General features: G+C 38.1%; 1 long non-coding RNA gene across 1 annotated transcript in view; it reads left to right on the top strand.

The window, feature by feature from the left end:
* The window catches only part of LOC308704238, a 146,880-nt gene extending 130,310 nt beyond the window's left edge, over nucleotides 1-16,570 (top strand). The window contains exon 5 of the long non-coding RNA XR_014031780.1: nucleotides 14,896-16,570. This is a non-coding gene — a long non-coding RNA (uncharacterized lncRNA). The remainder of the gene's footprint in view (nucleotides 1-14,895) is intronic.
* Nucleotides 16,571-17,246: the final 676 nt, after the last annotated feature.

The raw sequence follows: 17,246 nt of genomic DNA on the forward strand, positions 1-17,246 counted from the left end.
ATGCACGGCCCCATGTTGCAAGGATCTGTACACAATTCCTGGAAGCTGAAAACATCCCAGTTCTTGCATGGCCAGCATACTCACCTGACGTATCACCCATTGAGCATGTTTAGGATGCTCTGGATTGGTGTATACGACAGCATGTTCAAGGTCCTGCCAATATCCAGCAACTTCGCACAGCCACTGAAGAGGAGTGGTCCAACATTCCACAGGCCACAATCAACAACTTTTTTTTTCTTTTTTTCGGAGGTGTCCCCCCGACCCCCCCGACCCCCCTCGACCCCTCCAGTACAGTAAAACTGCACATTTTAGAGTGGCCTTTTATTGTGGCCAGCCTAAGGCACACCTGTGCAATAATCATGCTGTCTAATCAGCATCTTGATATGCTACATCTGTGAGGTGGATGGATTATCTCGGCAAAGGAGAAGTGCTCACTAATACAGCTTTAGACAGATAAACAATCTTTGAGGCCTAATAGGCCTTTTGTGTACATAGTAAAAGTCTAAGATCTTTGAGTTCAGCTCATTAAAAATGGGGGCAAAAACAAAAGTGTTGCGTTTATAACTTTGTTCAGTGTAAGTACATAGAATATTATTGTCGAAATTTTATACAGAAATGCTGATGTATGTGTGTTTTTTTATCCTTTAGCTAACAAGTTTGCTTAATTTGTCAGATGAAAATTGAGCATGGGTATGATCTCTTTGTTCAGTTTCAGTTTGCCCATGTTTGCTATCATTTGTTCCCTAGGTAGTTAATTAGTTCACCATAACTGTCCTGTTTCTACTTTAATTATCTCTGTATGTATATAAGCCCTCAGTTCATTCTGTTCTTTGTTCCGTGATATCGTTTGTTGGTTGTGTATTCTCCTGTGCTTGTCTGAGTTTGATTATTATTTTAAGGTTTGTTTCCTTCCGAACAATTATTTGTAGATCAATTATTACTGCAGCTAAGCTGTGACAGATCTCGGAACCGATACAAGAGAAAATGGACTTACCGGCAGTCCAGTTGCTTTGCCTCGAGCAGGAGCAGCAAAGACTCGAGGACCACACTCATAGATTCCTCCATTTGGCAAGCCTTACTGACTATCCCGATTGCTATTTCACTGTGCGCATTCAACTACACCAGCATCAATGAGCGCACAAAGGCTTGCTTGCCCGGTGTTCTCTTTTAGTGGGTGCTGGTGAACTGCATCTTTACTGGTCCCGCCCAGCTCCAAGTCTCCTGCATCTCCTATGATCCCTCCTAGCCTCCCTCTCCCACCTCCTCTTCAAACTTCAGCCAGTTCCTCTGCTGTCTCCCGTCAGTACCTCAGCTCCTCCTACAGCTGATCCCATCACTCCACCTTGGCCTGTTGTCCAGACTCCTCCGCCTTGGCTCCTCCCTCCCTCGGCTCCACCTGGGACCATCAGACTTATGGCTGAACTGGCATCCATCGATCCTGCGGTTCCATCTCGGTGGGACATCGCCTCGCCTGAACCACAGACTTGCGAGTCATCCACTGCGCTTCCTCTCTCCACCCACCCCTACAGCTCCATCTGGCTAAGCCCTCCCTCCAGCATCACCTTGGCCCTCAGTTGCTCTGGCTCCACCACAGCCTTCCGGAACCCTGGTTCCACCTCGGGGGGTTGTCGCTATGGCTCCTTTGTGGCCTCCGAAGCCTGCGTGCTATTCTGGTCTATCTGCTCTCTGTCTGCGCTCTGGGCTCCCATTCCATTGGCTCTGTTTACATCCGTTGTCCCCATGACTTTTTCAAGGAGATCCTTCTTGCTGGGTTACGTCCCTCTCCAGCTCCATGTCCTCCACCAGAGCCCTCTTCCTCCCTCCTCAGATGAACTATTTACGACGCGAGGATGTGCATTCCAGCAGGGGGAGCTACTTTCAGGGTTATATTTCTATTTTGTTTAGTTTCAGTGTTTTGGTTCAGTTCTTCAGTGCTTAGATCAGTTTTGGTTTGTCCATGTTCACTGTCATTTGTTTTCCAGTTAGTCTCTTAGGTAGTTAAATAGTTCACCGCACCTGTCCTGTTTCTACATTAATTATCCCTGTATGTATATAAGCCCTCAGTCAGTTCATTCTGTTCTTTTGTCATGTGTGGTCTTTTGTTGGTTGTGTTTTCTCCTGTGCTAGTTTGAGTTTTGTTATTTTATTTATCATTTATTTTTCCAGGAAGGTCCCATTAACAGTAAAATAAATCTCTTCTTCCTGGGAGTCCTGACCAAAATGGCCGTACTAAAATTTTACATTAAACTTCACATAAACATAACACACAAGACAAAATCTAAACAGTCAAAGCAAAAAATATGAATCATAAATCAACAAATTAATTAAAACAGCAACATGTTTTTTTTTTTCATTTTACACTGCAATACATTTTTAAATTTAGTCAAAGAAGGAATTGTTTCTAGTGGAATAATAGCTTGAAATTCATTCCACAGCCATGAGGCATAATAAGAGAAAGCTGATTTTCCGTGCTCTGAGTGTATCCTAGGTACTTTTAATTTAATTCCACTTGATGACCTGGTGCTATAGTTCTTTCTACGTAAGCATAAAAGACTAGTAATGTAATTTGGAAGCAAACCTAGCAATGCCTTTAGAGTATATACTAATATATGTGATTTCCTTCTTTGATTTAAAGAGGACCCTCAAGCATTTGCTATAACATGCCGTGCAGCATGATAAACACCATCCAGCCTTTTCATTAAATACATGGAAGCATGCATATAAATAACACCAGCATAGTCTAAAATGGGTAAAAATAAAACAAAAATACATTAAGAAAACTCTGTATAATTCTCTTTCTAGCACCAAAGGTTTTTTTTTTTTTTTTTTTTTTTTTTCAGGAAAAGAACACTCAAGCTTGGTTTAAGTCTTTTCACCAAGTAATCAATATAAACATCAAATACCAACTTCTCATCAAGCCATATTCTTAAATATTTGTAAGTTGTACCTCTTTCTATATGCAGGTCATCAATAGTAAGAATAGACTGAGCAGTGGTCATAGAACATCTGCATGAAAAAATAATATACTTAGTGCTGTTTACATTTAAATCTAACTTCAGTTTTAGTAAAGTAAACTGAAAATAATTTCAAAGGGGATGCAGCTGGATAAATAATTGTATCGTCAGCATAAAAATTGCTGCCCTTATTCATTGATAAAAATATAAAAAGTGGTGCCAGTAAAGAACCTTGCTTGGACACCCTTTTTGACTGTTAGCATGGATGAGGTGTAATTATCTACAGCAACACATTGAGTTCTATCAGATAAATAGTTTATTAACTAGGTATTCTTTCATTTTATCATTTACCATAGATTCAAAAACTTTTGCTAAAACCGCGAGTTTAGAAAAAGGGCGATAATTATTCAAAACGGAGGGATCATCTCCTTTTAGTAATGGTATAACCATAGCTGATTTCCAAGATGGCAGAATAACATTGGTGGATAGACTCAGATTAAAAATTGACGCAATAGGTTCGCAATAATATCTGCAGACACTTTTAAAAACAATTTTTTAAAACTGATTTCTTACAGTCTAAATGTGAGAGCAGTTTATGAACTTGGGTGGGTAATATAGGGGTAAAGGAAAATAAATCTGATTCCCTATAGTTAGTCGACTCATCAATTCCCTGTTCAACAATGAACAATGAATTACTAGAGTCTATCAAACTAGCTGAAATAAAATGACTATTAAACATATTAACAATATTAACCTATTCTGTAATTATTCTTTGGTTCACTTTTAAAGCCTTTGGAAGATCAGTAGATTTATCAGTTTGATTAAAATATTAATATTTCCTTCTGGACATTTCTTCGTTGTGTGATTATTACTGCAGCCAAGCTGCGATATAACATTATTTCTATATAAAGTAGACAAAGAAATGTATTTAGTGGGAAGAGAAGAGGTATTTTATAAATTGACAGTTTCCACATTTCAGAATGATAATGATACTAAATATTGATAATGATAAGTAATCTTAGCATAGAATGATTTCCAAAGGATCATGTGACACTGAAGACTGGAGTAATAATGCTAAAAATACAGCTATGCTATAACAGGAATAAATTACATTTTAAAATATATCATTTTAAATTGTAATATTATTTCACAACATTACTGTTTTTTCTGTATATTTTTACTGTAGTATAGTCTAGTGTATGTTCTGTATGTCTTCCATCCTGATTTTTATTTCTGCAAGATTAATGCAGTAAATACAGCTCAAAATAATAAGAGCATTGCATTTCATCTCTCAGAAATGATAACATGGTAATTACTAATTATAAGTAATGTCGAGAGAGCAGTATATTTACATTAAAACAAATGGCTCTGATTAAATAATGACCCTACTGAAATACATGATATTCATATTCAGAAACCCTTTAAGAAACATACTTATGCAAGTTAAAAAAGCTAAAACAACATCATAAAGTCTGTTCTTAAACTGTTTATCTACTTTCTTCACCACTCAGAATGTGCTGCTTTTCTCTGTTTGTTTTCTCAGGTGGGATTTTTATTTATTTTTATTCAGCACCCTCAATCAGACATAAATAACTTATTCCCCCACTATTGATGGGCAGTATGGCAGTTGAGTACTTGGCAAGAAGCCTAAAATATGCATAAATCCAGACTGACTGCCAAGAGCAGGACCACCTGTTAATGTAAGACAATCTTCAAAACTGCTGCTCTTACTGCTCAATGAACATCTTATTTTGGCTTGTTCTTCTATTGGCAGTGATGTAGTAGGTGTAACACTAACAGAATAAGAAAATTTCCAGGTTTAGGAAATGCTTTGGGAATATTTGTAGCTACACAAACCTCCCAGGGGCGAGATTAATCTGTTTGGCTCTCTTATAAAATGTCACATCATCCGTGTGCAAAGACCCGCTTTGGTTCTGTCCGTCTGAAATAAACCGTCAGCTACAAAGAGCTTGAAGAGTTATAAACACACATGCATAAACAGAGAGCAACGGCACAGATTAGGTGTCATTCATATCTTAGTTATTTCTTCTGGACAGCAATTAGATTACATGGAGATTTTTAATGCTTCTCAGATTCCCACATTCATTTGTATAGGTTTCAAAGGTTTCATTTGTTAACATTAGTTATTATAGTTAACACAAACTAACAATGAACAATTCTTCAACAGCATTTATTAATCTTAGTTAATATTAATCTCAACATTTACTGATACATTTTTAAGATCCAAACTTTTATCTGTTAACATCAGTTAATGCACTATGAACTAACATGAACAAGAACATTTTAATTTACTAACATTAAAAAAGGTCAATAAAAGCTGTAATAAGATATTTCTCATTGTTAGTTCATGTTAGTTAATGCATTAACAAATGTTATTATTGTAAAGTGTATCTGTTTTTATTTCTCTTAGTTTTTTTTGGAGAAACATCTGAGATAATGTTATGTTATGACGTAAACCACTTAAATCTGGAGGATTACGCCATGGGAAATGTGTTGAGCTAGTAAATGAGATCTATAATGATGATGTCTGTTTCACTGTCAGAGATCAGCGCAGTGGCCGTAATTAATGGTGAGGAGATGAAGGCAGAGCAGCTCCATTTAAAGGTGTGTGGAAAGAGTGAGAGGACATCATACAGTGAAATTTAGCAGCGGCCAGAGCCACAGCGCAGGATGAAAGAGAGATTTCATCCACTGGAAGCAGCAAACGAAGTGGTCTAATTCCCACCGCCTGCTTCCTGCTCAGCACATGAAAGCCAGAGGGCCTGCATCTGCTGCCTGCCGCGACCATGGGTGTTCAGGGAGGCAACTGATCCTTGGGTTTTATCCGACCGAGAGGCAGGGGTGTGGGAACTTGCTCTCAATATCTGCTCTGCTGACGAAATAGGCTGGGTGCAGTTCTAGGCACAGAGGGTTTTGAGTCATTCACCTGAGCTGTAAATGTCATGTGACTTAATGACAGCACAATGACATGCACAGTCTAAGATCTTCATTAGAGGCAGTGATGAGCTGTGGCAGACAGGACAAATAAAAGCCTCGGGAAGAACATCAGTCAGTAAAGTATCAAATATAATAAAATTAAATTGTATCAATTTTCATTGGATTTTGTCAGAAAACGTTAACTTTGAATGACGATCAATCAAGAAAGATGCTTCTGGAATGTTTGCTAACCCACTGGTTTACATCCTCATTCTGGCAATAAAACTCAGGATCAAGGCTATTACTGTTAACTTTCACAAGATGAGACAAAAACTAGCTGTGAAAAATATGAGCAGACCAAATTTCTGTACAAATCCTGCTTTGAATGTTACAGTATGTAAAATGCTGCATGGAATTGAATGTGGCAGTTTACTTAGGAAATGTTTTAAGAATGATTTATAAAGTTCTGCTTGTGTTTCATGAATGAAGCTCATCAAATAAACGCAAATAAAATAAAATGCAAATGGAGCCCCAATAAAATGTCAGGCTAAACTAATTAATTTGTCATAATTTTAATCGATGGATGGTCTGATTTAATGAATCTAGTCTGAATTCAGACTATTAGAGTATTCTGTCATAAATAAAGTGCCCAATGAGACTAGTGACTGCCTGAGTGACATATAGAACAATCAACCACAGATGTTTGTTAATTTTTTTTTATCTTGTGTGTGTGTGTGTTTGTCATAAAGGGGTCAGGGCTTGGCTGGTTATCAGGAGCCTCATATATAAAACTTTCCATAGATTTCATGCCAAAAGTATGTCACACAAGCCAGATTTTGCGTATTAATAATAAAATTGCTCAAGGATTGAGTCATAAGACATTTAATGTGCCTTTTAGCAAAGTAAGCTCCAGGGTTACTCTTCCTGTAGTAAGACTTTAGTAAGTTAGTTTTGATAAAGGCATCGGGTACATTACTATTTCCAAGAACAAATGATGTGCCCTATGCACATAAACTGTACAACTCAATTCTCTTATTGTGTGTCAACAATTAAGATTAACGTTGAACTTATTTCTGCATAACTTCACTCTCAATATAGGCTCAAACTCTGAATTTATGGATTGTTGTTTACTTTGGTGCATTTGAAATACTTGACTTTGTGCACAATTTGTAAAGTTGTTGAGGTCTTTTCTAGACTTTACAGTAAATTAGACAAATGTGACAGCTCCTCTAGCACAGTGTGGGATGTTGTTGAGATATTTTTCTAAAGAGACAAATATGAGAGCTCCAGTTTCTCTAGCTGAGTAAAAAAAAAATTAATAATCTGAGCACAGTGTGTGACGATGATGAGATCTCTTCTAAATCTTTAGAGGAGACAAATGTGAGTGATCCAGAGTCTCTTGCTAAGGAGAAAAATATGAGCACAGTGTGTGATGATGATATCTCTCTAAATCTTTAAAGGAGACCGCTGTGAGAGTGTTCGATTTTTTCTCTCTCAGGAGACAAGTTTGAGAAGCAAGTCAAGAAGTCAAGACTCAAGTCTCCATTTGATGTTAAAGTAACCTCATTTTTGTCTAGGAAAACATTTTAGATGTTAAAGAGATGTTCTTTCCTCTGGGATAGCATGCCACAGGAAAAGTGTCCAAAAGCAGTGTATCCACAACAAAAATTTAACTTTAATTAACTTATATTATATTTAATGGTGCCGTAGGTGATTCTCTGAAGAAAAAAATGTTTGTTTGCTGGTTGAAAGTCTCCTGTTAAGCGGTCTAAATGTATTTTTATAAATATATGTGTCTGTGGAAGGCATAGGACTGTACTGTAGAATGTTCGTTCAATTGTTGCGTTCGTTCCGAACGGTCCTGTAGCATGTGTTCCCTGTCGGTCAATGTGTGTTTGCATACCACTGCGCAGGCTGTTCACGCAGACATAATAAGACATCAGCGCGTTCACGTACACTGTGCAGACAGAGCGAGAATGGCAGGCAAGCAGCAACAAGCAGACTCTCACCGTGGAACCCTGGCATGCAAGAAATATTATTACACACTAGTTTTGCTAGCTAAACAAACCGGAAACTTGCTGCATCTAATTCTGTTTTTAAGAATTTGTTTACATTTGGTATTGTAGTGATGTTACTAACGGTTTTCACGGTTTTCTCACCGGTGAATGACACATGATATTGGTATTGCAGTAACGTTGTCTCCGGTCTTCTGGGCTGTGCTCATGCGTTCAGGAGGCGTGGCTTTGGACGGCGATTTGCAGGGAGGGTGGGGCGTATGCTTTTAATGCTATCAGGCTAAAGTAAGCATTTTCCCAGATGTGCTACTGCACATTTAATCTAATTGTAGAAATGAAAATGTTCAACTGGAAAATAGTTAAAAATCATTCATTACTTCGCTCACTCTAGTAAAATAGTGTCTAGAGTGTCCATACTGTGCGCACCCATTTACGTTAAGTTTATTTTTTATAAATCCCGATATGTGCTTAGAAAATTGTGTATGAACATTTCAATGCCTTTTTTGAGTACATCAGCCCCCTGCTCCTTGTTAGCCCTTGCTGGTAGATGTTGTAACTACACACACAAAAGCATGTTTCTCCATTTACGGCCATTTAAAAAAGTTGCCACATATTCAAATAATAATAAATATAAATAAACAAATAAGTAACATTGTTGCATTTTTAAACAAGTAACAAACATGTCTTTGTATTAAGGTAGATGTTTTACAGATGAAGAGCTCTTAAAATCATGGCATTTTAAAACTTTTTCCTTATACAGTATTTGTGAACAAAAACAAAATGAAATAAAAATAATGTGTATATTAAAGTGTAAAATAATAAAGTGTATATTAAGTATATTTAAATTAATCATTTGATAAAGTGCACTTATTATGTACGTTTTTATACTGCACTTATATTTTAAAAAATACCTACATGCAATTACAGCTGTAATTAATTGATGTAATTACATCTATAATTACACTGTTGACCCTTCCCTTACACCTTAAACTTACCCATACCAACAAACCTATCCTACATTGTACAAGTATATAGTAGTTAAAGACACCTAATATAAAGTAGCAAAAATATAAACTAGTGCATGTTTCTAATTGAATTGCCATGTTAAGTAGATATATTAAGCTGCATTGGTTTTGAAAGGGCTCTCTATTAAATACTGTGTAAGCTCCACTTGGCATTATATCTGTTGGGCACTGACCAATGCCAGCGACAGCCCTATTCCAGATGAAAGCTCAGTGCAGGATGACTGTCAGCTTTCCCATACACATCAGCTCTCTGGACAGCCTCCTCTGCTTGAGATCTGTGAAAACCTTTGCAAGAGATATTGTTCTCTTAGAGAGATGATGGATGGATATAAAGATAGATGGATAGATGGATGGATACTGTAGTCTGTATTCAGCAGCACCTCACCAAGAGAGAAATACAACAAAAAGGGAATGCGTGGCTTTTCAAGTCAGATACGTGAGGCTGTGTGAGAAATGTCTTTTATTTTGTAACTAGCTATATTCTACTTGTTATCATGAAAACAATAAGAACTTCCAGACGCTTCAGCAGAGTGGATGTCTGGAAGACGACACCGTCATGCACAAACACACGCCCACGACTCCCACCGAGAGCCACAGTCGGCCGGCTGTTGTTTTGCGAGACTTAAGGGTTTGGGAGAAATAATGAGCTCATTGCTCTGGCCCCAAGGTACCGCTGGCAATTACCATGATCCATGCTCCTGCTCAGTGGGAATTCACTTCCCTCACAGGTTTTCTGGGACAGAGAAAGAAGACCTTCGCAGGGTGCAGGCATTCTTTTATTCTGACATCTGGATTCAAGGGGGGCCACATATTCAAAGCAACACATCGGTTGCTAAATAAGCCCGCTTTATGCACATGGTTCTGATGAAAATGGCTCCTGTCCAAGAAGAAACAAATGTCCTTGAATATGAAGTTAAGCACTTTGCCAGAGCTGTAGCGCAAACTTGACAAAAAAGATCAACAAATAGCAGCTTGAGCTCCCTCCAGATCTGAACCAATGTTGAAACTATCAGGTTGTACAGACACATTTCCACTGATTCTGCAGTTGGCATGGGGTTTGTGTGAGTAGCAAAGTCAATAAACAATGTTAGTGCATCAAACTGTTGTTTTTGGCAAACGCAATTTATTACGTGTCAGTTGTCACATCCAGCAGTGGACAGTGGCACAGAGAGTCGGCTGTTGGCAATGTTGAAATCATCCGCTGCCGTCCACTCAATCTCCCTGATAGCCTCATGCATAAACGCTCCTCATGGTAAGTGAGACTGACATCATTTATAATTGACACTTTTTAATCTCTGGCCTGAGGCGCGGATGAGGAAATTGTTTCCACAGCCATTTTCGGGCTCTTTCTCACCGACAGGCTCCCAGAGCAACACTACGAGTGTAATGCTTTATTACCGCTGTGCATTACATATGTCTCCTATATTGCATATGCTGCTGTTGGAATGATGGTAGAGTGGAATTTGCACTTATACTGTGGAAGAAACTACTGAATAATTGTTTCTCATCATAATCTGAAAATGTATCCACAAGCAACAATCCTCAGGGTCCAAACACATTGGAAAAGTTGTGGAAATTTGATTGCCATTATTTTACTGAATTGCCATTCCGAAGCTGTAGATGACGTCAGCATCCTTGATTTTGTTGTGTCCTCAGATTGTAATCATGTCCCTTTTTACCATGTTTCACTAATCTTGTATAATCCTAACCCTAACTTTTCCCAAGATATATGTTGATAAGTTTACCTGGACCTTTTTTGGCTTAACATTTCTACAGCTTAAAATTCCCTGAATAACTTTTGCTTTCACCAGCTCAATGCGAGGAGTTTTCTCGTCGACAGTACTTCAACTTTGCATGAACAGCCATATAGTCAACATCACTACACTATGATATTTAATCATGTCTGTTTATTTGTCATGAAGATCCCAGATGTCAGGGCTGAGGTTTCCATGTGTAATGAGAAAAACACATGGCTCCATTTTTAACCCCAAGAAGTTGGCAGGTGCACTGCTCAGAGTCGCTGATGTTTCACAGCCCTGTTATTAGATTCAATATTCTCACTTCAGCAATAAAGAAAAGGCTGTTTTTCATTACTCTGTGAACTTATTAACAAGCTTACTTTATCCTTAAAGGCTCGCACTTAATTGCATTTGGAGAGGAAACGAGACTTGGCTTGAATGCCTAATGAGGACTTTTGAATATGATAAAGGTTACTTTTTGGATTACATCTTTTATTTATAGTTAATTTTACTGTATTAGTCAGAAATGGCAATCGCTCACTCTTTTTATGGAATTCTGCCACCATAAGGAGCCTCCGAAACAATAATAGCTTCAAGGATTTCTGTAAAATACTACATTTGACACTTCAATGCTCATTATATTTGTAGAAGATGGCCCAGCCTGATTGATTCAGGCCACTAGCATAACATCACATAAGCAGTCTTAGCTTATTAACATGAAGGATTTCACTGACTAGCAAACATGCTTCAAGTATCCATGCTTAGGGTCTCGCACCTGTCAGAGAAGTGACAATTTATGAGTGTGTGATGCTCCTCTTCTAGGCGTTGTGTGCAGAAAGTCTGAATGATGTTTAGGGCCCTATCTTACACCCGGCGCAGTGCAGCGCCAAGCACGACGCAAGTGTTTTTTGCTAGTTTCAGTCAGACGCAGTTATCATTTTCACGTCCTGCGCCACGTTGTTTAAATAGCAAATCCATTTGCGCCCATTTGTGTGCCCATGGGCGTGCTGGTCTGAAAACGAGGTGTGTTCTGGTGTTCTCGCATTGTTGGTGCATTGCTATTTTGATGCAACAGAAATAGACTGCGCCATTGATCAACTGAAACCTGGTCTAAAGTCAATGGCGCAATATTATTTTTCTATTTAATAAGTGCGTTAGTAATGTGCGCCTAGGTGGGTCCATAACACGCGTACACTCTGCTTATTAAACACACAGGGACGCACAGCAGCACACAAACATGCCAAATATTTCAAATAAAAGGATTACAATGTAAAAGATTATTATTGTGTACATAAAGATATGGTGGAATCCGGCTTGTCCCTTAGATGGTCTGCTTGCGCACTTTAACATCGTGCACGAGCAGTTCCGTTTGTGCTCTGGAGACACGTTTGGTCTTTGCACTATCAAATTCCATCATGTAAATAGCGAATCTGCCATGGCACGAACGCAACTGGCATTTAAAGGGAATGGGAGATGAGACTCTGATTGGTTTAACGCACGTAAATCCCAAAACACACCCATTACTCATTATGAGAATAGGGACGACCCTTTTAGACCATGCGCCTGGTGCACCGACCGTTTTTCCCGCCGTTAAACTAGCAAAAGTGGATTCAGACACGCCCTAAGTGAACTTGCGCCCTGCGCTTTAGACCATGCGCTTAGATCGTTAAAAAAGGGTCCTTAGACGTAATGGTCAAATCAGACCCCGGTGGTTGTACCACAGGCTCCTCTAAGTCTCAACAGAGACCATTGCAGCACCTACTGACTCATTCAGGCTGGACACAACCCCTGCTGTGAGACCCTATACATTCACCTTTACTCATGCCGACGTGACCAATTACTGCAGTGCCCTGTAATTTAATTTGTACATATGTGGCACAGTGATGACATGGTTTCGATTAAATGTTGGCTCAGGCTGCTCTGAGAACGTAGTGACTGTATGGAATACATGGTCACATGACCCCTTGTTGTGGCCAGTGCTGTTTTCAGCTAATTGTGATGATGTAACTATTGGTTTTCTGAGCTTATGCATGTGTCAAACTCACCAATGTTTGCTAGACCACAAAGGAATGACACCACGGTTTGTGTAACTCCAAGATATTGTTGTTTATGCATATTGGATTCCAAGCCAATTTGTTTTCAGAAGGGAATACTGGCACGCTACTTACTTAATAATGCAGGATGTATTGCTTACCCCTTGTATTAAGTTCAAATTCTGTTATGATTTGTATGTAGGGTTAGGATTATTGGATTCAATACAATGAACCAAAAATCACCCTATGAAAAACAAAAAAAATAAATCAGTATTTCTCACACATTACAAAAAAACATAATAACGTATGAATTTTTTTTAAATCAAACTGTATATAGAACTATTTTTTAAACATTTTTGTTTTCAAAACTATACAAATTGTAAATATTATACAAAAACAATACAAATTATAAATAATATTAACAGTATTGTGGCTAACATTTATTAAAACTTTTTAACATTTTAAACAAAACAGGTGTGACCAAAACAGCATTTTTTCTGTGTGCTTTTTCTGAGGCAACAGCAAACTTATTGGTTTGATTCCCAGCTAAATGAACACGCATAAAAAATAAAAAATGATGTCTTCAATGCAACATACTTACCTTATGTAACAACAAGAGGGTGGTTGAGAAACTGGCACAACAAAATACATTAAAAAAAGTCTGTGCAGCATGCCTTTAACCATGAAATATGCAAGTCACATTGACCCACAAACATCATAATTGTAATAAAAATTTTGTATGCACTTTCCACAATACATCAGTGTTAATACTTTGCAGGCATGTTCATGATCCTAAATGAGAAAAAGAAGTATGTGAAAAAAGAAAACAATTGTCCTCATTAGGGGTATGCAGTGGAGCCTATATGTATCTGTAGAAATCGCCAAATATTTGTCTCTGTATCTGGATAAAACCAAGAGTGGGCTTAGTCAAATTACATGAAAAGCCTCTTTTAAACACAATTCTGTTACCTTCATTCATTTCAGTTAACAAATGTGCCTTGTATAACTCATAAAATTATACTTAAAAAAAAATAATTATGAAATTTCTCTATATATCTTAAACACCAATATCTTATCACCAATAATGCTAATTGTTAAACAAATGGAAAACAACTCTATCTTATTATTTTCCAGAGGAATTTTATATACATGTCAGGACAATCATCCACAACCTCAAATAAAAGGACTCTATATAAAACAGCTGATTATAGAACATCATGAAACTTGAAAGAAAATATTCAATGGTTGAAAATTGATAAAACAACTTTTATGCAACAAATGCAAATCTGAACAAATTATAAAGATTACAAAATGCTTGCCAGCTCCGGGAGAGAGTGAGACAGAGAAACATAGGCACATTTTATTCATATCGTGAAAGGTTTAAAACATTTAAATAGACATATCAAGTAGTAGAAAATGTGTATTATTCAGTATCTTAGCTGATATAACTCCTGGCAGGTTCTGATATCTGAGAGACTTATAGAGACGGAAAGTGTCTTTTTGATTTGCGATCATGCTGTGCTCATTTCATTCATAGAGTTTACACTCATTCACTTCACACACTCATTATTTCATAGTGATTTTAAAGGTTTATGTATAATATTGGACTATCCCCTGCTCACCAGCTATCCAGCAAACACGAGGAGTGACTGCATCTAACAAATATATCTTTCCTGTTATTCAGTAGAATTATTAGTTATTCATTTTGAAGGCATTATTTTCAAATAGGGTATTCAGCTTCTGACACATCCCTAGTCCTCATCACATATTTAATTCATTGAGTGGCATTTGGTTACGATCTCCGAAATAAGATGTAGCTAGTTAGTTCATTTATTTCAACTTTGGGAGAAAATACCTTCAGCAGTCAGGCGACTGACTCTGCTTCTGGTTTCTTTGTCACAGTGGAGACAGAAGGGATAATTACATTGTGGGATATATTATTCCGCGAGTGCTGTTGTATAGATTATTTGGGGCAAATATAGTACTATAGGTCCTTTATTCTATGCATACTTAAAATTCACAAACACTACACCGCAAGAGAAGTGATAGCTCAGCCCAACTCCTGATGTCATCAGCCGGTTGGGTTTATGTTGGTGATTCACATGATGTATATTTTATTTGCAGTTCTTCATTATCCATGAACTCAGTAAGATATATTGCAAACCATGATGTACTTTGTTTTCTTCCTTCAGAAACTGCTTTTTGGCGCCTGGCTCAGAATGAACATTCATCACTGGTGGGCAGGACACAGTGAGAAACAGTAAACGGCCAAAGTTCACGCTGAAAGGAATGCTGAACTCCTCAAGAGGAGCCCGAGAAATCCAGCATCAGCACAGAGGAGCCGGAGGAGCTCATCGCCTCTCTGCTCTGCTCCAGCCCAAGAGGCCCATAAACAATAGCTTCTCCTCACTGGAAGTCTTCACAACGGCCTGGGCCGGATCCCAGCAACTACATTACTATTCCAGTTGCCACGGGGTGTTGAGCCAAGGCGAACTGCGACCCCTGGCCTTATTTTCAAAGCTGATCTTTGAACCCTATTGTGGCTCAGCGATTCACTCTGAATCTAGACGTGCAGAGAGGGGAGCAGGTGAATCGCTCTTTCTCTGCTGTTGTTTTTGATGTGGAACATGGTCTGAGGCGATTTCTCAGTGTGTTCAGAGAGCAAAAGCGGGGAAGTCAAGAAATGTGGCTTGAGACGTCGAGAAGTGCACAGCTAGCAATTCAAATGTCTGAGAAAGTTTTTGTGTTTTGATGTCTAAATGCCTTATTCAAATGCTTTTTGAGGAGCACACTTTGCTTCCTCTTGTATCGATTAAGGTTTTAGGTGATAAAGTCCAGCATCTGAAAAATAACCCGAGGAAGCAGAATTAAATTAAAATATGTTTCGAACATCAACATGTCTTCTTTAATCTGAAAGCATCCTCAAGTTATCATTGAAATAAATGCAGCTAAATGTTGTTCATGTTGTTTTGTACATCACCATTTTACTGCCTCAAATCCTTCCTGCTGCTCTCTGTCTCTGTGTGCGTGCGTGCGTGTCTGTGTGTGTGTGTGTGTGTGTGTGTAAATCAATTTGGGCTCTAGGCTGATCTGCCTTACAGGCACCTTTTTCTTTGATTCGGTTCCCACCACAGCCTAGCGGAGGACTACAGTCAGCCTTAAGTTCTTTGAGGGATTTGTACTCCCGCTAGTCTGAGCTCACCAACACCCGCATTGACTATATCATGGGCTCAGAGAATTAGCAAACTTGGGCTCCATTCTGTGGGAATAACGGTGGAAGAAAACAGGCTTTCACTGCAGACCTACCTGCAGGGCAAATGTCCTTCAAAGGCCGTGATCAGAAACTACTGTTTATAATGAATTCATGCAAAATACAAAGAACATTTGTGAGTGTTTTCTGCTTTCAGTCCAGCATCCACTAGACAAACTTTTGAACTTTAATCTATAGGTTATATAATATTGATTTGGTTGTGTTTTTGAAAAATAAATAAAAAAAATAAAATAAAAACATTCTACTCTACATCTGTGTTGAATGTATTTTAAATAGCTGTGCAATTTAAAGATTTTTACACCACAGTGGCACCAGATGGAAGTGCAAACAATGCCTGATATGTTTGGAATAGCTCTTACTGTTGCTGCACTACATAGGCTACTGTAGTATGTTATACTGAGGTTGTACATTTTCTACAGAATACTGTATTACTGTATATACACAATGCAATGCTCTCAGTCATCCCATTCCAGTGAGATGGATTGATTTTTCATCTCTTTGTTTATTTGATTGATTTGAATTTTTTTTTACATTACCATATTTATTTCCCAGCTGATTACTGGTCATTCCAGCTGTTGAATTAAACATGGAAACTGATGAGGTCATGTGTACTGTTTATTGTGGAATAATTTTACTGCCTCAAATCCTTCCTGCTTTTCTCTCTCTCTCTCTCTCTCTCTCTCTCTCTCTCTCTCTCTCTCTCTCTCTCTCTCTCTCTCTCTCTCTCTCTCTCTCTCTCTCTCTCTCTCTCGGCTGATCTGCCTTGCAGGCACCTTTTTCTTTGATTAAGATCCCACCACAGCCTAGCGTAGGAATAGGCTGTTAAAGTTCAAAATTGTAATAAATATACTATTGTACTATTGTAATAAATTTAATATACAGTACCGTACAGTATTCAGTGAGTATAAGCTATGCTATAAGCTTTTGTATTACAAACATGGCCTCTGTTTTCAAGCAGTCTTCAGTTGGTCAGACAAACACACAGTCCCGCCACAAACTCAAACTATTGGTTAATTCAGTGTTGAAACATGAGTGCTACTGGTTTCAAAGTAAAAACACAGCTCAATGTTTTCAGTCAGTGAATACCTTACATTTATTGCTTATGTTAATAAATTATGATGTTTACCATTTTAATGAGCAATAGTTAAGTATATACATTTCAAAATAAGAGTCCTGGTCTATTTTAGGCTTGTTTGCAGTCTAAGCAGTGAAGGTACTAAAACCCTATTGCATTTGCACTGTTTTGCCAATTACTCTTTTTCTGCCATAAAA

Source organism: Scardinius erythrophthalmus (genome assembly GCF_964197995.2).
Source record: "Scardinius erythrophthalmus genome assembly, chromosome: 16".
Classification (NCBI taxonomy): domain Eukaryota; kingdom Metazoa; phylum Chordata; class Actinopteri; order Cypriniformes; family Leuciscidae; genus Scardinius; species Scardinius erythrophthalmus.